Raw genomic sequence first — 21,185 nt, 5'->3', positions numbered from 1 at the left:
GCCCAGTCTGTCTCGAGCTCCTGGGCTCAAGCTTTCTGCCCACCTCAGGCTCCCAAAGTACTGGCATTGGAGGTGCAAGCCACCACGCCTGGTCGATCAAAACAGTTATTTCTTCATCTCCCTCTTACTTGAATTATTCCTGATGCATTTTCTCTCAATCTCCTAGTTATTTCTTCCTATGCAATGGATTCCTAAATGGTATTAAAAGTCCCAAATTTATATCTCCAGCCAATCTCTTAACAACGCCCCCATCTTACAGGAGTCTGTTGCACATATTCAAGTTTAACAGGCAATTTGAACTCAAAGCTACAAACTGAATTCTGATCCACTTTCCAAACAACTTTCCCCAAATGTTTCCCATTTCACCTGAGAATAATTACATCCTGTTGCTAAGGCCTCTAAAGTCATCCTTGATGCTTTTCTTCTCATCGCATAATTTCTATTAATCCTCAAATTCTGCTTGTTTTACTTTTAAGACACATGCAGAATCTAAACACTTTTCCCTATTCCTCCTGCTATCACCCAGATGCAGGCCATCCACATTTTTCAGGAGATCAACTCAGCCTCTTTAGTGATCCTCTACCTTCCTCTTTTATCTCTTATACTATGTGAGTTATATCTCAGATACTGTAAAATTAACCATTTTGAAGTACACATTTAGTGATTTTCAGGGTATTCCAAAGTTATGGGAACCATCAACACTATTTATATATAGAATATTGCCATCACCTTAAAAAGAAACTCTACCCATTTGCATTCAATCCCAGCCTCCCCCTTTCCTAAGCTAAAACCACGATCCTTATAATGTAACAAAAATACATTTAGAACTTTATTCTTATTATCTTTTACATATCTTCTTCTATCATTCTTTTTCTTGTTCAGGACCCCAGTGTATACTACAACCTCAGAGGTTTTGCTGTCTTTGCCATTTCAAAAAATTTGCTCAAATCTCCTTTAAGTTTATATTATGCACCTTCATATACATGAATCCACAATCCTTATGCTTCTTACTTTAAAAAAAAAAAAAGTCAATAGTTGTTGCCACGACTTCCTACTAAAACCAAATTGTAAGTTTCATCACTATATGGATTTTTGTCTTTTGTCAGGTGAACTGCAGAAAACAATACCTGATATATTTTCAGTTCACTTTGATCTTTTTTTTTTCCACTTTTTTTTTTCTTCTTCTCCTTCTCCTTCTTCTTCTTTCTTCTGTTTTTTTTTTTTTTTTTTTTTTTTTTTTTTTTTTTTTTTTTTTTAATAGGGAGCAAGGAAACCTTGCTTTGTTGCTCAGGCTGCAGTGGCAGGATCTTGGCTCACCGCACAACCTCTGCCTCTTGGGTTCACGCGATTTCCTGCCTCAGCCTCCTGAGTAGCTGGGACCACGGGCACCCACCACCCGACCTGGCTATTTTTTAGGTAATTTTAGTAGAAATAGGGTTTTGCCATTGTTGGCCAGGCTGATCTCAAACTCCTGACCTCAGGTAGTCCGGGGTCCTCGGTCTCACCAAAGTGTTTGGATTCACCGTAAGTCCACCGTGGCTGGCCTGATCTTTATTCTAAAAGGTCCACAGACTTAATTTCTGTAACAGAATTACTATTCGGACTTCTCATTAAACTAAGAAGACTAAAGCAAGAAAAGATTACATAATTTGACTCGATTCTTTATCCTGGTGGTTTTGTTATCAAAATAGAAAATTCTGTTTGCTTATATTTATGTACAACGTGAACTAAAAGGTAAGTTATATTCTTCACGTGTACACTGAACAGTTTATAAGTTAATGTTGGTACTGCCAACTCCTTTCTAGATTGTGAACTCAACTTTCTTATAAAAAATGATTTAGCATGGCTAGGTGTGGTGGCTCACGGCGGTAATTCCAACACTTTGGGAGGCTGAGGCGGGCCCATCACGAGGTCAGGAGATGGAGACCATTCTGGCAAACATGGTGGAATCCCGTCTCTACTAAAAATACAAAAAAATTATCCCGGCATGATGGCCGGTGCCTGTAGTCCCAGCTACTCTGGAGGCTGAGGCTGGAGAATGGCGTGAACCCAGAGGCGGATCTTGCAGTGAGCAGAGATCTTGCACTCCAGCCTGGGCGACAGAGCAAGACTCTGTCTCAATAAACAAAACAAACAACAACAATAAAACCAAACCAAAACAAAAAAGGTTTAATATTTAGGGGCATATTTACACGTATTTGTTATAAGTGAAAAATTATCCAACCGCATGGCCACTTCCTCCAGTTTTTCCTACATACACTGGAGAAAGCATTCTTTCATATTCAATGCCAATTTTGAGATGAGCTCACATTGTTTTCCAGTTGTTCACTTCCCTGCCACTTTATGTCACTGGGGCACATTCAGTACTTTCGTTTGTGTGTCTAACCTGCATATACATTCCTGCTAAGTCTTGTAGTGCGCACAACTTTAACCAAGATTTAAACACTTTTTTAATTGAGAGAGAACTTGCATGCTACAACATTAGCCATTTTAACGTACACACTTGCCGGGTGCCGTGGCTCATGTCTGTAATCCTAGCACTTTGGGAGTCTGAAGCAGGCAGGCAGATCAACATCATGAGGTCTGGAGTTCGAGACCAGCCTGACCAACACGGTGAAACCAGATCTCTACTAAAAAAAAAAAAAAACTACCTGGGCATGGTGGTGTGCACCTGTAATCCCAGCTACTCAGGAGACTGAGACAGGAGAATCACTTGAACCCTAAAGGCAGAGGTTGCAGTGAGCTGACATTGCGCCACTGCACTGCAGGCAGGGAGACAGATTGTGACTCCGTCTAAAAACAATAATAATAAAATATAGTACATGCTTGGTGATTTTCAGGGTATTCACAACGTTGTACAAATATCACCACTATTTAAGTACAGAAGATTTTCATCACCTTAATAAGAAACTCTGTACAATTAGCATTCTATACCAGCTTCCCCCTTTCTAGAGTCCTTGGTGGATTTGCCTGTTACAGACACTTCATATAAGCGGACTTATACAATATGATGCTGTTTGTGACTTATACCCTTTTGTTGCAGATTGTCTTCAAGGAACTGTGTATAGCAAACACCATGGAAAATAAAGATAATGCCTGTTTCTAAGGCAAAGGTTAAGCAAGTTTGCTGTTACCTCCCTTTAAAAGGCTGGGTTTTCCCAAACTCAGGATTTCTATAACAGGCTTGCTATTCTGTTCCATTTTTAAGCCAAGCATACTGAGGCAAGAAAGTTTAAGCAAATTTGTCCAAATTCTTTATCTTGGTGGTTTTATTATAGAATATATGGATTTGCATCAATTATATCAGATATATGGTGAGTGAATGTATGATGCAAACCCACTGCAAGGGTAATATCAATCTAGGCCCAACTCCATATCAGGAGTTGATGGAAACATTTATATTGTGAATAATGCTACTACTAACATTCATTTACAAATTGGCATAATTATACCTTAATTTTAGGAACATATTGTGAATGTATGTCCAATCTTTTGAGAAACTACCAGACTGTTTTCTAAAGAAGCAACCTCACTTTATGTTCCCACTAGCAACTGGATGAGGGTCCCAATTTTGCCATATGTTCACCAACATCTGTTTTTTCTTTCTGACTACACTCCGTTTTATTCAATAAATCCCATTGTGGTTAGAGATTCATTGTATCTCTTTGTGGTTTGATTTTCATTTTTCTGATAGATAATTATCATTTCACATGCATAGCTCTAGATACGATGTGACAATATTTTTCTCCCATAGTGTCATTTTACTTCCTTTATTATTTCTTTGAAGCACAGAAATTTAATTTCAATGAAATTCAATTTAACTGATGTTTATTCTTTGTGTTTTTAGTTACATATTGAAGAAAGTTTTGCCTAATCTAGGGTCACAAAGATTAACGTTTACATTTTTTTAAGAGTTTTATTTTATAGTGTCCAGCTTCTGAATTTAGGTTTTTGATACATTTTGAGATAATTGTAGTATAAGACAGGGTTCCAACTTCATGTGAATATCCAGTTGTCTCAGCTCCATTTCTTTAAATTTTGCCTACATGTCTCCCATTCATTTATCTTGGTACCTTTGTTGGAAATCAATTGAGCACAGGTGGAAAGGCTTCTTTCTGAAATCTCAATTCTATTTCATTGGTGTATTGTGTCGGTACCACACTATCTTTACTGCAGCTTTGTGGTACATTTTGAGTGGAAAGTGTGAGTGTTGTTCTGGCTATTCTGGGTCCTGTGAAAGTCCATGAGAATAGTAAAATTGTCATGGCAATTTTTGTAAAGAAACCACCTGGGATTTGCTACAGACTTAATTGAAACTGTAGGTCAATTTTGCAGTGTTGTCACTTAATGTTATCTTCCAATCCATGAATATTGGATATCTTTCCATTTATTTCAATTTTCTTAAATTTCTTTCAACAATATTTTAGAGTCCTTAGATTATAATTTTTGCACGTTTGTTAAATTCATTCCTAAGTATTTTATTCTCTTGCTGTCTTTGTGAAATGATTTTCTTAATCTCATTTTATTTTTGGATGGCTCTTTGTTAGTGTGTAGAAATATAATTGACTTTTGTATACTGATCTTGTTATCTGCAACTGTGCTGGACTTAATTATTAGTTCTGATTTATCAGAATTTTCTGTGGACATGATCATATCATCTGCAAACAGAGATAGATTCACTTTTTCCTTTCCAATTTAGATGGGTTTTGTTTTTACTTTCTTGCCCAATTGCCCTTCATCAAAATCAAACTCCCAGTAAAATGTCAAAGAGAAGTGGCAAGCAGTGGACTTCCTAGCCTTTATTCTGAATCATGAGGAAAGTGCATTCAGGTTTTAGCATTAAGTTTCATGTTAGATTTGGGGTTTGTGTAAATGCCCTTTTTCAGGCTTTGTGTAGATGCTCTTTTTCAGACTGAGGTATTTTCTTTCTATTCCCACCTAGTGCTTTTATCATAGAAAGATGTTGGATTTCATAAAATATTTTACCACATCTGTTGAGATTGTCATATGGTTTGGATTCCTTAATTGTATCAGTATTGCACAGCTGATTTCTGAATGTGAAGCTAATCTTGCATTCCTAAGATAAATCCTACTTGGTTATGGAATGTACTTCTTGTCATAAATTGCTGGATTTGATTTACTAGTATTTCCTTGCGAATTTTTGTCTGTATTCATGAAAGATATTTGTTTGTAACATTCTTTTCTTCTACAGTCTTTCTCTAGTTTTGTTATCAGAGTACTACTTGCCTCATAGAATGAGCTGCAAAGTCTGTTAATTTCATATCGGTTACATTTGGCCATAAAATCAGATCTACCTGAAAGTATATATCTAAAACTTGTTGACATCACATTTTTAAACTAACTAAATCATTTTTAAAAAAGAACGCTTTCTGGGGTCATATATATACTATGTAAGAGTGAAGGTGGTGACATTTATATACATGTAAAAGGTTTGCTAATTGTTAATTACAAAGTATTTCTGTTAACAACTAAATGTCTCTATACTCATCAGTCTAGATGAGTGATATATTAAGCACCTCTCACTACAATTATGATTTGTCAACATAAATAAATATCCATCAAATTTGCTTCTGGCGTATATTGTGACAATGCTACTGGGGCATTTAAATTTGTGACGGTTATATATCTTTAAACATTTTTCATATTTTGATATTTCATATTTTGTCTGTCACCTCTTATGTTATCTATTATTGTCCCTCCTTATTGCTTGCATTTTTTCTAAAATTCTCTTCTCTTTGATATAATAGCAGGGGCCTTTCTTTTTAAATAAATATTTGTTAATTTTCTCTAAACCTTTGTTTTAATATTCCGGTGTAATTATTACCAGGTAAAAGCATATTTTTCTCAACCCAATGTTAAAGTATTTCATATTTTAACACATAAGTTTGAAGCATTTACATCTAATCTGATTACTCTTTTATCTATATACCTAATATCTGATTAGACGGCTTTTTATTTACGCAAGATTTTCTGTCTCTGCCTTTGCCGTCTCTCAGACTTTGTTGTTCAATCCCTCTCTCTACCCTGAACCTATTTTCCTAGTTGTATTAATTTATTTTTCTTGCTCACATTTATTTTTTTCCTGGACTGACATTAATTACCATATTTTTACACTGTCTGTAGTTACTGATTTTTTTGAAAAAACATTCATTTTTCCTGCTTTCGACATTAACTACCGTATTTCTATACTTTGTGTAGTTAATCAAAAGGACCCAGTTAGTTAACATTTTTTTCCTAAAAAAGTAAAATGTATTTCTAGCCCCCACAAAATAAAAACTCACACAAATTCCTACATACCACTTTAATTTTGAGATTTGTTTTTGTCCTTGCTAAAAAATAAGAAAAACCAGGTTGTATACTTATTTTCCTTTGGCTTTCACAGAGTCTTTAGTATTTACTTAATCTTTGTGAGTTGAAAAATATATTTTGATTAAATGATAACTTACGTGGAATAATATCCAGTGTAGAATTTATTTTCATATTTTGCCTTTTAGCCTTTCTATACATTTTTTTTTTTTTTTTAATTCTGGTGTATCTTGTAATTTAATATGAAAGTTATCTACTCTGAGCTCAATTTTTATTAACTGCTCTTTCATGTATGGTTATCAGATATAAATAGAATTCCTAGTTGCATTTTCATTTTAAATAAATAATAAATAGCATTTTAGTATAATTATATTCTCAATACTCAAGGAAGAGATTCATACCAAAAATAAATTATATGTTGTTTGTCAGCAAATTATCAAATTTCAAAATGAAATGTGACATTTAAATTTCTGTATTTTCCACCTACACCTGGCAAATTTACTTTCAGATCTACTTAGAAAATTACTTATTCTTGCTATATTTGTGCTGAATCTGCTACAGAAGAAATAAACAAACAAACATTTATTTAGTTTTTACTATATGCTTCATTTTTCAATGAGGTATAATTCTCTATTAAAAGCTTATTTTTGTCCTCCTACCCACCTGTTTTGCTTTTAGATTCCATTTATTCATCTCAGAGAATACCAACACATACTTATTATGAAGAATCTTTTAATTAAACTTTTTATCCTTGAGTGTTCCCCTTAGTGTGTCTTTTTTTGGCTATTTCTTAGGGCATGGAACATCCATCAATCAATTAGCGATGTTTTCCGTGAGGTGGTAAAGCAATCTTAAGGTCTTGAATGTGAAGTTATTCTTAGGGGGACAGTTTTATGTTAACCTTTCCAGGTTTTTAATAACTTAATTGTTGAATCTAGTATTTTATACCAGTTTCTGCTTTTGAGGTAATTATATCTTGTAGATAATATGAAAAATCTGACCTCAGTCTTGAATATCACATAAGATGGAGGTTGAGACATGAATCTTTCCCCTTTGAATAAAAGGCTTTGAATAAAAACCTCATTCTGCATTAGATCCTAGTATCTGTGATCAATGCCTTTCTGAATTGGCTCAAATATTCCAGCTAAATGTCTGAACAACACTTTCTTTTACAAATTATTTAGGCAGGAAGCCGAACCCCACTGGACTCAGAAATGGTTTCTTTCCTGGGAATATATCCAAATTTACTCCTCACTTGACTATTTCAATGAACTACCATGTTTAATCCCAAATTAGTAATATTGGAGTTCAAATCTCACAGATGTTTTCTTTCTTGATAGCCATTTTTATTTTTTAAAAAAGAATATTATATTATACTTTTAATCTTTGGCTTTCATAAGAGTTGGTTTTGCAATTGCTCACTTTGCCCCAGAGAACTAGAAATACGTGCTTGATTTCAATTAAATCATTTGTCACTTAATAAATAAAACCTATGGTAGACATTATTACTATATCCCTTCTGCAGTTGAAAAAGAACATATTTTTGGTAATATTTTCTGGAAACATTACCAACTTTATTTTTTTTCCAAAGTGTATGGCAGGTATTTCATCTGTTCTTCCTTGACTTATATTATTTATACGCTATATATCATTGGCCTTTTCACGTCTATTATAAAGCTTCTTTGAGATTATTTAATTTTGGTGAAGATTTTATTTCATGAAATAACTTTATTATAGATAAAGCTGATCATTTTGTTCTCTGCAGTCATACCTTCCCATGTTTGTCTTTACGAGATTTGGTTTGCATGGAACATTAAAAGTCTTCCTCAAACTTTGACTTCCTAGAACTTCCAGTTACAATGCAACACCCCAGTGTTTCCTCTGAACAACTAAAACACCGCGGACATAATGTCAAGAAACAAAGACAGTCTCTGAAAGGTAGAAAGAGGAAGACAGCTTGTCGAGGGACTTCAGGGCTTGAAAAGTGATACTATGGTAAATTTACTGTGTTTTCTTATTGCCTTCCATGTATCCGAGATAATGGACTATAGAAGTTTCCAATTCTGAATCTCCAATAGGCGCAGACAAAAAGAGCTTCAAGAAAATCCTGTCCTCTCCCAGCCAAAGGACCAGGAGAGTATAACCTAACTACAAGCAACCACACAAAACCGTTCTATGGAGAATAACTAAACTACTCCAGAGGAACACCACAGAAAAAATTGCTACTTCAGTTTCTCTGCAGTCGTGTAGAGACAAGCTTCTCCCAGGTCAGTGATGCTCTGATTCCCTCTAAAGGCCCAGTAGGCAGTTAATCTTCTATTTCCCACCCAGAGAAAACAGATGACAGCATTCCAATTCCAATTCCCCAACCAGTGTCTGCAGAGTCCATAGCAAGCCGAGCATCTAGGTTCTCCCAACAACAATAGTGGTTAAAGAGCCAGATCTAAGCAGAGATGATTGCACTGTGCTTCTTGAGTGCTCTCCCCACTACCCTACCCTATTAGGTCAGCAGGCTCCCTTGGGGAGTTAGGCATCTAACACCACCCTAGCCTCCCAGGCTCTGAACAGTTGAAGTGAATCTGAAACTAGTCAGCAATCTGCTATTTCCCTATGCCACAGGTCAGGAGGACCCCAAATTAGCAACAGTATCATCCACAACTGCTCCAAAGAATATAATATGCTTTGATATACATTAAAACAAAACAGGTATGGGCTCTGTATGCTGAAACATATAAAACACTGGTGAAAGAAATCAAAGTAGTAATAAAGAAGGATTCATTGTGTTAATGGATCGGAAGCCTCAATATCTTGTATTAATCTTCCCAAGCTTGATCAATGTATTTGGTGAAATTCCTATCAAAATCTCAGCAAGATTTTTTGCAGACAAAGCAAACTCACATCCTTGGACAGCTAAGATAATTTTGAAAAAGAAGTATATAATGGGAGGAATCTACCAACAATATATTACAGATGTATTACACAGCTAAAGTAATCATGACAGTGTGGTATTTGCATAGGGATAGATTCATATAAAAATGGAGCCGAAGAGAAAGCCCAGAAATAGAGTCACACTGATTTGGATATAATGCAATATGTCACAAAGCTGGCAAATACAAATCAGTGGAGGAAAAATAGCATTTTAACAAATGGTCCTGGGGTATGTGGACATCCAGAGGTTAAGGAAAAATAGCCTTAACATAAACCTTACCCTACAGAAATTAACTCAAAATGGCTCATGAACTTGAACGCAATAGGAAATCATAACACTTTTTATGAAGCTTTAAAAAATAATAAATAAAATTCAACCCTCTTAGGGGTGGCAAAGAGTTATTGGATTTGATACCAAAAGTACAAGCCATGAAAAAAAATCTGATAAATTAGATCAAATCAAAATTTAAAACTTCTGCTCTGTGAAATAACTCATGAAGAGACTAAAAAGCCAATGTGCAGATACAAGAAAGCATTTATGAAATGTGTACCCGATTACTATACCTAGGTAAAAATTAATTAGCAAATGAACAAAGTGCACAAAGACATTTCATCAAGAAGGATATAACCATGTGAAATACATGCATAAAAAGCCATTGAACATTATTAGCTACATCACTGCATCTATTAAAACATCTACAATTTTAACAAGTAATGCTGTGAAGATGCTGGTGAAGATGCAGAAATAACAGGCCACTCATGCATTGCTCAGTGGCAGGTAAAATGGTAGGGTCAGTCCAAAACTGTTTGCCATGCAGCTGTCAGATAACCTTGCAACTGAGTGCAGTTATCCTAGAGAAAATAAAACTTATGCAAAAAAAAAAAAAAAAAAAAAAAAAAAAAAAAAAACTCTACATGAAGGTGTACGGCAACTCAAACCCATCCCTTGTGTTCTTCAATTGTGAATGTTCAAACAAGCTGTGGTACATTTATACCATGGGTTGCTACTCAGCAATAAAAAAGCAATAGACTATCAGTATATATAATTGGAAGAATCCCAGGGAGTTAAACCGAATGAGGAGTCTTGGCAGGGAAGTGTTGCTCCTGTTTCTGCCACACTATGCAACATAGAGAGATGGAAACAGACTGACATGCAAAATGATATGAATGTTCATATTCTTTTTGCTGAATTTCTTCACATTTAACATGGACCTGGGTGCTATAGATTCTCCGCTGGTCTCTGGAGCTCTCAAAAAGGTATTGTGGTTCAAATGCTGTTGTTAATTCACTGACTCTGTGAAGGCACGAAGGCCTGTCACTTCCTAGCATACCATCTCGTTGACAGCCCTCTCTGGTGCCTAATACTGAGACCATTCTTTCATTCAATCACTTACTATCCTTACTTAAAAAAATAGTTGCATAATATCTAAGAAATGACAGAGAAATCAGGAAAGAATTGTGGTGACAGGTAAATAATACATCTATTATTTTAAAAAGATTTGATGTTACCCCTGAAATGTCATTCACAGTTATAGATGAGAAAGCAAACCTAACAGATGCTAGAAATAGCATGACTTTTTCACAGTCTCTTGTAAGTTATAACTCCTTCATGAGTACCCCTTTTTTGTGATAGAATATCCTTTTGGGTGTTTTAAAACTAAACGTAAACTATTGTCATCCATAAAACAATTATGACTAAGACAAATAAGATATATGACCGACATAGATTTCAAGTAAATGGAAATATTATATAAAGATGTTAGAATTAAGTTAGTATTAAACTCTGACATCATCTGATGCTCAAGTTTAAGACTAATAATATTAAGCAATATCTTCAAGTTTAAGAGTCACAGATTAGACTTTCAACCCACAATTTAAAAATAAAATGTAGTTTTCTATGATAGTATTGACCTTAACTGAAAAAAAATGTATATATCAAAGCTGTTAAGCAACTTTACTTCTAGAAAGAATTTCCTTCTAGAAAACTCTATTTATGACACTACAGCCATACTTAAAAAAAAAAAACAAAACAACAACAAAAAAAAAACAATAGAAAGAATACATAAATAATTCTAACACATTATCTTAAGAGTACTATGGTAGATAAGAAAAGCATCTCAAAAATCAGGAGCCTAATTATAAGGAGTATTTTTATTGGTTACTGTGTTTAAGTACCTGTAAACAGCTGCAGTTTTGTAGACAAAGTGAATTTGCTTTCCAGGTATATTGGCAATAAACAGGTACAACTGATCAGAATTTTTTTTTTTTCATTTGTTGAATAGTAATACTCAGCAAGATTTGGAAGGTAAAAAAATAAACACAGCAGTCTGTTTTTTTACCTTATTTTTTCTCTCTCCCTTGATGCTAATACAAGAGGCAGTGGTAGGGAGTTTCACTGGTATGTTCAGCTTCAGAATTTAGAATTTCAAAAGATTTTGTTACAAGAATAATCAGAGAGAATTAGATTCTAACTCTGTAGGCAGCAGGTATCTAGGAAACCTAGTGCTTCAATTTTATATAAATTGAATTTACACTAAATTTTTAATTTTTTTGGACTTCAATATGATATTTTATGTGAATTTCAGTTCAAACGAACTATGCTATAGCTATTACACGCAGTTAGAGATTAGTTTTATAACATACTTATTCTGGGCATTTATTTTTATTGTTTTTTGCCACCTAATAATTATAAGAAATTTTAAAATCATTATTAAAAACTTTATAATAAATACCTGACATTCTTACCGTATCTACAAATTAATTTATCAAATGACTATGATAGGTGGCACAAAGATATAGCAGGTCTCATAAAATGTCCAAAACTGAAAGGGGCAATTTTGTGTGTAAATTTTAGACTTTTTTCTTTAATCAAATCTTTCAAAAATGCAATTGACAGTTGACATAATAAAATACTGTGGTTACATAATTTTTTAAAAATGCATGTAGCACAGAGGCTATGAGGGGAGAATAGTACATGTTATTTTAGTGTTTTAATATTGTCCATAGAGAATTGTAATATCTCTTCAGGGTAGGTTGTGGTAAGTTTGAGATGTACACTACAAACCTTAAAGCAAGAACCAAAATAACAGTAACAGCTAAGAAACCAACAAAGACCATAACAGGAAATAAAAATAAATAAATAAATAAATTTAAAAAAAAACCTTAAATAATAGAAAAAAAGACAGATAAGAGAAAATGGAACAAATAACACACGGGGCAAACAGAAAGCTACATCAATGAGCACATTAACTGTAAATGGCTTATATACCACAACTATAAGGTAGAGCCCATGAGAGAAATAAAAATGGTAAATCCAGTTATATGTTGCCTGCTGGAAACACACATTTGACATAAAGACACAATAACTAGGGAAGAGATGGAATAAAGATGTGCACTACTAACCCTAGTGATAAGACAGCAAGAATGGCTATATTAATATCAGACAAAGTAGAGTAAAAAATGGAAAATATCAACTGATGCTCAAGTTGTTCCAGTTAGGAGTAGAAACTCTGGAACCAGACTTTCTGAATTAGAATACTGTCACTTCTTTCTATTTTTTATTTTAACTATAAAATAAATGTCCACATTGCTAACAAGCATATCAACTAGTTTACTATGCTTGCTTTGTTTGTTTGTGGTTTTGGTGGGTATTTGTTTGTTTATTTTTTAAGACATGATCTGCCTTGTCACCCAGGTTGGAGTGCAGTGGCATGACCTAGACTCACTGAAGCCTCAACCTCCAGGGCTCAGGTGATCCTCCTTCTTTGGCTTCCCAAGTAGCTGGGACCACAAGTGCATGCCACCATGTGCAGCTAATTTTTGTGTCTTTTGAGGAGATGGGGTTTCACTGTCTTCCCAGTCTCAAACTCATGAGCTCAAGTGATCCACCTGCCTCAGCCTTCCAGTGTTGGGATTACAAGCATGAGCTACCACACTGCCAGAATCTTGTCATTTCCTTGAATTACATAATTAAAACCTCATAAAGGTACAGTTTCCACATCTGTGTAATAATTACATTATTAGAATCTTCCTGAGGAGATAGCAGAAGTAACACACCGGCAGCAGGCAGAAGAGTTTATAGTACACAGTCAAATTTGGAAAGGTGTTTCTATTGATATCATCATAATCATGACCAGCATCATCATTTCTTAGAAACACAGAATTGACAGGACTCACTGATTAAGAGTATTTGACAGTGAAATATGAGAAAAGAGATTTCCTTGGTCAATTCTTAAGTGTCCATCTGGTAGAGCTTGAAAAAGTGGCAGAAGCAGATTTTTTTGGGAAAAACATTTAAAATGAACTTAAATACCTACTTTTGAGCTTTGTGATGTACATAATGTGATGAACAGGGTAAACTTGTCACTTCGAAATACATCTGATTGGCAATTTGCCGTATCACAAGAGTAGTAAATATTTACTGTGGAACATTCAGAAAACACAAATTACAAAAAGAATATAGTTTACATATTGCTTAATTTTCTTCATCAATGGAGAGATCACATTTTAGATATGGTGCAAAAAGAATATCTGAAAAAGCTACTTTAACATAGAGCTCCTCAAAAATACAAATATTTCTGTGTCTCCAAAAGCAATGAAAGAGCAGTCAGATTGTACAGCAATCTCTACATTCTGTACAGATTGTGACAAAGTGACAAAGTGGTCATTGGATCTCACTGTAAACCTGAAGGGAGATCTACTAAAGAAAATAATACTTAGAGGCTTTAAAAGCATGAGACAGAAGATGTCCCTTTCTCTGAATCTGAAAAAAAAAAAAAAAAAATGCAATCTTTTTATCGGAGCAGATCTTCCCAAACTACATGTAAAGTCTGGCTTCCTTGTTTACCTTTGGTCGGCTTGCCTGCATCATCTCCTTCTTTCACTCTCACCTGCTTGAGGGTTTTGGGTACTGTCTCATGAATCTTCACATTGTACGACTCTTTTCTTTGCTCCAGACAGTGACCAGGTCTAGTTAGAGAGAGCACACCCAGGGAGACAAGCCTTCTGTAGTTCTCCAACATCACATCTCTACAGAAATTCTGCTGGGAAGGATCCAGGCATTTTTACTTTTCTGGAGAGAATACTATGGCCACATCCCTGAATGTTAAGTGTTCCTCTCACTAAAGTATCTGGAAGCCCTCATGCTTGACCCTGACCTCACCACCATAGAATCATGCGAGAAATTTAATTTAAAACACAAGGATAGTTCCCCCTGGAACAATAGACAGAATCATTTCTCAGCTTCAGGGGTGTCCTGGAGTCTTAGATATAAACCGTTCAATGCCAGCAGGTCACAGACCTGTGAGAGAATCACCTAGGCCTCCCAGAGTGGTGGGCACAGGGCAGTGAAACCTTAACTCTCTAGAGTTGTCTGTTTACTTTTTAAAAATTTGGATATGACTAACAATTTCAAAGTTTGAGCTAAGCTCATAAGGAATTTTTAACTTATGAAATTTAAAGTAAGTAATTTTTCAAAATTTGTTTCTTCCTTTATATGGAATACAAGGACGTTATTTTTCTGTAAATTTACTGATTCTGTTCATTGCCTCGGATTTAGAAAACCTCATTTTTATTAAAAGAGTGGAGATGAAAGAGTATTAAGAGTCCAGAAACTAGTGTCCTGGCTATGGCCGTGACTTAGATTGTCTCACTTTGCAGCCTCTTTGTAAGTGTAAAAATAAGCATGTAGAGCCTTTCATCTCTAAGGTTCTTTCTAGCTTGAGCAATCTTTACATTTGTATATAACCTATTGGTTATTTTTATAAGCATCATCTTCAAATATGGAAGTGTAATATTTTGAACAGTTAATTGAGAAGGCTTAATAAATTTTGTGAATATTTGTTAAAGTCCTGGTGTTAAATCTTTGATATTTCAATGCAATTCAAATGATTATCAACAAGCCAGTTGAATTCTTCACTCTAACTGGGTTGTTGATGTTCCTGTTGGGAAATCCAGTTTTGTAAACAAAGTTACCTCTTTCAAATACAATAACACTCTGACAAGCAAATGCATTGGAACATCATTATCTTGGGAACTTCACAGAATCCTGTTAGAAAAGGGCACACCCAGTTACTTTGGCTGCAGTTTCAGTCACTTGCCCCCACACGGCCCTCCTCTGTCCTGCTGTTATTGTTAAAGAAGGAGTCATAGGAAAATCGTCTGTGCCTCATGCAGATGCAGGGAATGTGCCAAGGCAGCTTGAAATGAACGAGCTCTCTCCTGCTGGAGACGTGCCTCACGTGGACGCTGCTTCAGCTGCTGTGCCCATCTCGTATCATCACTCAAGTAAGTTCTTTATTTTAACTAATAGTCAGCAGGGTTGTCTACTGAATACCAGTCTGTGTACTCTGTGAATTATTTCATGTGTTGTTGAAAGTCTTTTTGTAGGTGTAAATTAGTCAAAGTCTTGGCTTGCGGTATTGTAGTGTTATTATGCTGTTAATGACATTTCTGAAGTAATTCCCGTGTGATCATGTAAAGACAGTGCTGAGAAAAGGACACATTGCAAGCAAAGACTTGTCATTTGTGCTTCCCAGGCCAGTTGCTTAAAACATATTTTCTTTCTTTCTTTTTTGGGGCGGGAGTGGGGGTCCGTGCAGTGGCATGATCTCGGGTAACTGTAAGCTCCGCCTCCTGGGTTCACGCCATTTTCCTGCCCCAGCCTCCTGAGTAGCTGGAACTACAGGTGCCTGCCACCATGCCCAGCTATTTTTTTTTTTTTTTTTTTCGTATTTTTAGTAGGGACGGAGTTTCACCGTGTTAGCCAGGATAGTCTCAATCTCCCGACCTCATAATCCACCTGCCGCCGCCTCCCAAAGTGCTGGGATTACAGGCATGAGCCACCGCGCCTGGCCCAAAATCTGTTTTCATTTACTCTTCAGTGTCTGGCATAGTAGTTGGACTTTACCCATTTAATGCTCAAAACTGAAAGGAATTTTTCCCAAGTAAAGCTACCTCTTAGTCCCTCCTAAACAGTGGAAAAAATCATCACCAAATCAGCTCCAAAATCTCTTCTTAGCAGTTTCCTGATTGTAGTCATGGCACTCAGGAATGTGTAGAATTATTGGAAGAGTCAAGGGATTTTGAGAGGTTTGATTTTGTGGATTCCAGAGTAAATCTGCTTTGGAAAGCACTCAGTGAGACGATCTAGAACCTGTCTCTGCTGAGCACTTTTCCTCTGGGCCGAGAATACAACAGTGAACCAAATCAAGCCCTTGTCTTTCTGTATTTCTAGTTCCTGAGGCCATTACCCAGGACTGCAGCAGGGAGAGGCTGTAGCTGAGGAGTAGGGGTCGTGGTCACAGGAGGGAGTTTCTGACAGGCAGTCATTTGTCACAGGCCTGAGCAAGGGAATACAAACAATGTGAAAGGATAAGAGAAATCAACTGACTACGTACTTATTCTGCCTTTGAGATGAAATGTAGATTACAATCCTGGCTTTAAAAATTATTAAGCAGCGTACTGAGTAGCATTGTTGTTATTGAGAAATTTTTATATTCATCAACTCACCTCTTCATCTGGGCACGACAGGAATTTAAAAAGGCTGAAATTTTGTATCTCTAACGTGAGATGCCCAGTGGACATACTTCCTTTTTTTTCCCCATTGTGTCCAAAGAGATTTCTGAATACCACCATGAAGGTACAAAATATACAACACAGCAGAGAAGTAGATTGCTCTTCCTCTTTACTTTTTAATAAAGAGGTGCTTAAACAACATTCCTATTTTGAGATTAGTATTCCATATTAAAAAGCAATCTCATTTAGGAGTAATATTTTTTTCTTCTTGTAGCTAGGGAGGAAGTTACATTTCTGCCTGTGGAAATGATCAATGGTCTCCTCTGGTATTTTAATCAGTGACAAGGATTGAGAAGAAATGGCGGTTGGATAGACAGAAAAACCTGTGTTGCTCCTTCCTGTTCATAAAACTAACTCAGTCCCTGCTGATGACTTTACAAGGCACAGCAAAAGAATCAGAGTCCTGTGGTGAACCTATGAATTTTTCCACTTATTAGCATTGCTTGCGTAAAAAAAAAAAAAAAAAAAAAAAAAAAAAAAAAAAGTTATGAGAAAGCAGAGAAAGCCCAGCATAATTGTCTCTTGGATTGGGGTCTAATTAAACCCTTTAGAAGTAGGAACCTGTGCCAAGATGCAGAGGGCACAGACAATTTACTAAAATATGGACTTTCCCTGGAAGGAATAGAAGTGGAAGAAATAAGCATGTGTAGGTTTTCATGAAGCAGGTCTACATGATATTGTGGAAGTAAGTTGCTGGAGTGGTTACTTCTCACTTCAGGAATAAGGAGGAACTGGCATTTCTGTTGGATCTCCAATAGCATATCAGGCTTTGTGAGAAAGCATATCAGGCTTTGTGAGAAAATGAGCATTTGCCTTCACTGAGGAGGCAGTGAAGACATGCCAGTTGGAGTCAGCCATGATGAGGCCCCAGTGAGTGGGTTGATATAGATGAAATATTTCTACTACAAAGTTGGTGCTAGTCTAGGAAATCATCTGGAAGAAAAGAAGTACTTTATCAGAGACCAGACTACCATGGCACTGGACTATACCAGAGCACAGATACTGCACAGAAGATCCACATCTTCCCCTCAGGAAATACCTGGTGCAGAGGAGCACAGGTTGCTGGAAGGCAGAGACTGACTTCAGGGAAATCCTTGACTGGGCTGCTTCGGTATTCCAGGGAGACAGTGAGGAAGGTTCTTCTTGTAGCTGCAGAAGAGGGAGTGCAAACATGCCAGCACTGGTGGCTGGGTGAATGGAGGATAAAAAGGGCATGATCAAAGGACCGGGACAATCATGCCTGGGACAAAGCTGGTGCTGAGTGATTTCCACATGAATGTGGCAGGAAAGTATTAGAAGTGTGGACGCAAGGCTAGGGAGAGAGACCAGGAGTAGAGGAAAACATGTGGAATGGATCCACATCTGAGTAATCCCTAAAACCCAAAGAAAGGCTGCTATCTGTTTGGATGAAGTAGGTAGTGAATAGTGAGATGGCTGGAATGGCTGGGGGAGGGCAGTGGTGTGATTTCTGCCCTGTTTTTTTTTTTTTTTTTTTTTTTTTTTTTTTTTTTTTTTTTTGGCATAGGAGAGACTTGAGCACCTTTGTGGGAGTGAAGAAGAGTTATAAAACTGCTGTGTACAGATATAGGGATCAATGGCTCAGTCAGGCTCCTAAAGACGGGAGGGATTATAATCAAAGGCAGAGGCAGAAATGCAGGCTTTGCTTTGGAAAATAGGGGAAGATCTGTGAAGAGGATGAAAACACGTGACATGGAGGGAAGACATGCCAGTTGGAGTCAGCCATGATGAGGGTGACTTATATTCATCCCTGTCAAGAAAATTGGGATGCAGTGGCTAGGAGTGGGGTTGGGGGCTTGAAGTCAATGAAAAGAGAACAGCGACTTGAATCAGGTCACAGAGTGGAGTGTCCCCAGGTCTTGGCAAGTGGAGTCTCCCTGGGTCTTGGCAAGGCCTCTTGCATATAGTTCCACATTCATTTGAACAGTCCAATACTAGAAGCATCTCTGTTTTCTGTCCTATTAGGTGTAGATCAGAAGCAAATTGAAGAACAGAAGGAAGAAGAAAAAATATGGAAACAGCAAGTGGAAGAACAAAGGCAGAGAGAAGATAGAAGGCATAGTAACTTACAAGAAGTTTTAGAAAGGGAATGAAGAGAACTAGAAAAACTGGATCAAGAAAGGGTAACAAATATGACTGGATTTTCTCTAGTAGTTGGTCTATTGTACACGTTTAGTAAGTACATTGAGCTCAGAGAGGGGAGTCAATTAGTGTCCAAAGTCAGAGGAGGGGCAGGTGCCCTAAAAGGCATCCAGTCTTCTCCTTGTCTTATAAGCAGTGGGAAAGGCTGCCTAGAATGTACAGCTTAGGGGTTTGATAATAAAGAATCATTTTTGAAGGTAAATGTTGTCCATTCTCATCTGATCCTTAAAACAAGGCTGTAAGAAAGGTAGACTAGGGGCTGCTCTGGCATGGTGGGAACTGGGTTGCGGCTGCCATGGGCTGGCTAGCAAGCCCCAGTGGTCTTTAAATTCTCCCTTACTAGGGCCAGGCTGTGTGCAGCAAGTGTCCCACTGCTCTGCACTTCCAAGGACTCTTGTCATCTGCCTTAGGCAGGAAATGTTGTTGCTCGATTACAGCCTGGAAGTGGATGGTCTGAAGCATTTGCTGGAGACAGGGGCATCAGTAAACACAACCATGGAACCCTGTGAGCAGTCACCTGTCCACTTAGCTGCAGGAGCAGCCTTGTTGATTTCTTCTCTGGCAGCTGCAATCGGGCCCTGACTTCAATGAGCAGGATGTTTTACGAGCAGCTCCACTGCACAAGGCAGCAAAAGTTAGAAGCCTGGAGTGCCTTGGCCTGTTTGTAGTCAGTGATGCCCAAATCGATTTATGTAATAAGAATGGGCAAACATCTGAAGACCTTGCTTGCTCGTGTGGATTTCCAGACCTTGCCAAGTTTCTGAAAACAATTAAATGTATGCAGACAATAAAATCAAGTGAACACTTGATAGGGATGATTGTGATCTTGTGATCAGACAGAAACGAAGTTTTGGAAGTGTAGAAAATATCAGTGAGAATAGAAAGTGTTGATTTCTTTTACGGTCACTGAGTTATTTTATTCAAGAAGAAAACTTGAAGAAAAAGCCAATGAGTGGTCTGTGTTATATGATTTTCAAATGAAATGCTTTGAGAAATCCTTGCAAGGAGACTAGCTGAGGCCTCTGAAAATACTGCCATGTTCTCCTAAGGAACTCTTCTTTATGCGAGAAGCGTTCTATAGAAGCTGGTCGGCCCACTGCTTTGGCAGATGGATTGGCTGTCCCGACTATGCTCTAATGACCAAGACCAAAAGTGGACCTCTAATGCCTCTAGGGCCTGCAGCTGACCACCGTGTATTCTTCAAGGAAATAAAATTGTTGCAAGATGTTTTCCCCTGGTAATTAAAAGTGCAGTGGTTCAGGGGGAAAAATGGTAGACGGTGCTTTGCTTCAGAATGTTGCTTTGAAAACAGGGTTTAAAGAAGAGGCTGTCAATGTCAGTTAGCTGGCACTAGAAGAACCCAAGAGAGGAGGTGACTGCCAGTCCAAGGTTGCTTCCAGGGGTGTACACTGCCTCCCTACTTTCTCTGGTTCTCTTCTTCCCTTCTGTGTCCCGGTTCTGGCCTTAGCAGATGGATTGCTCTGTCCACTTAACACACTTGCTAAGTCTTGCTTGAATTACTGCAACATATGAATGTTCCCTGGACTCCTGGCTAATTCAAGTCTAAAACACAGGACACTTGAGGCAAATTAATCCTTTCCTTCATTGAGATGACCTATTTGTCTTCCACTGATGATAGCAGTGACTGCAATTTTAAACATTAGTTACTGGCATACAGGCTATACTAGAAGGATCAGGATTATACTACTGCATTTTTTAAACACTTAAACATTTTACAAATCTATGTATTTTTCTGCTTTAGTACTCATCTGTTCTATAGAGGATGATTGAGGAATCAGTGAAGATTGAATTGGAAAATGAATTAGAAATAAAAAATGAATTAGGAATGAGTAATCAAGAATGAAAGACAAATCTGCTTACAGTGAAAATCCTTTAGAGAATTCTCTAGATAAATACATAAAAATCATCCAGTGGGAATAAGACCAGGAGTTGGCAGATAAGGTGCCAATGTATAGCTTTTTGCTTAAGGGAAAATATTTAGGAGATTTTGATTTGTCAAAGTTTGTAAAGGTTGGGATGGCTCATTGTTTTAGGAATAAGAAAGAAAAGACCTATCATATAACAAATACATGAGTCCTAACATTAATATTTTATGTAAGTCTGATTTATCATTTTAAGTCGCTGCTGTTTCAGGCTTTTAAATTACTTACATTTCAAAAATAGTTCTTAGAAAA

General features: G+C 36.8%; 1 protein-coding gene and 1 pseudogene across 1 annotated transcript in view; one reads left to right on the top strand and one right to left on the bottom strand.

The window, feature by feature from the left end:
- The window catches only part of LOC104657380 (XK-related protein 3), a 52,956-nt gene extending 41,276 nt beyond the window's left edge, over window positions 1-11,680 (bottom strand). The window contains exon 1 of the mRNA XM_010357165.2: window positions 11,595-11,680. The gene's annotated coding sequence lies outside the window, so the exon portion shown is untranslated. The remainder of the gene's footprint in view (window positions 1-11,594) is intronic.
- A 7,727-nt stretch (window positions 11,681-19,407) lies between these two features.
- On the top strand, window positions 19,408-19,881 carry LOC104657378 (annotated as a pseudogene).
- The last annotated feature ends 1,304 nt before the right edge of the window (window positions 19,882-21,185 follow it).

Source organism: Rhinopithecus roxellana, chromosome 22, assembly GCF_007565055.1.
Source record: "Rhinopithecus roxellana isolate Shanxi Qingling chromosome 22, ASM756505v1, whole genome shotgun sequence".
Lineage (NCBI taxonomy): Eukaryota > Metazoa > Chordata > Mammalia > Primates > Cercopithecidae > Rhinopithecus > Rhinopithecus roxellana.
Note: the sequence above shows the minus strand (reverse complement) of the source record. Positions and strands in the feature narration are given on the sequence as shown.